Source organism: Triticum dicoccoides, chromosome 3A (assembly GCF_002162155.2).
Source record: "Triticum dicoccoides isolate Atlit2015 ecotype Zavitan chromosome 3A, WEW_v2.0, whole genome shotgun sequence".
NCBI classification, from domain to species: domain Eukaryota; kingdom Viridiplantae; phylum Streptophyta; class Magnoliopsida; order Poales; family Poaceae; genus Triticum; species Triticum dicoccoides.
The window spans coordinates 607,279,160-607,279,788 of NC_041384.1; positions in this window are offsets into that span (position 1 = coordinate 607,279,160).

Genomic DNA, 629 nt, shown 5'->3' on the forward strand with positions numbered 1-629 from the left:
TTATCCAAGAAGATGATAGCCATGAGCGATGAATGGACTCCCATAAATGATCCCGTAGAAGTGCATATGACTGAACCACAAGATCTTCATCGTAGCGCCGAGGAAAATTGTCAGCTCCACAAAAATCAAACCAACGAAAGCACCATGACACACTGACAAAAAACCAACAAATCCGGAAGATCGGCTGTGAGCCTGCGAGGACACAAACTCAAGCTCAATAACAGACGAGCCGAATCTATAGAGAAACCATAGATCTGACTTCGTTCGGTAAAGCATCAATGCAAAATTAGGACCTTAGACAAGGACAGAACCTCTCGTTCCTCCCATAACCCTTGATGATTAGGGTAAACACTTCAGTCCAGACATCGTCCACGGGCTTGTAGATTTGCCTCCCCTCAGCCTTCCGCGCGCTCCGGCGGCCGGTGGTAGGGAGGAGAATTTAGTAGTTTAGGTTTTTTTTTTTAGTCATCGCACGTGTAGCGCTCGAGCGAATGGCGACACTTCTTCTTCAAGTTTGTCCTCCGGGCTCTGATCTTCCTCGAGTTCGTTCATCTGGACATAGTCGATGGGGCTCTGCCATGGATTCCTACCGTGTCCAGGGCAGTGAGGTTAGGGTTTTTCGTCGTGTG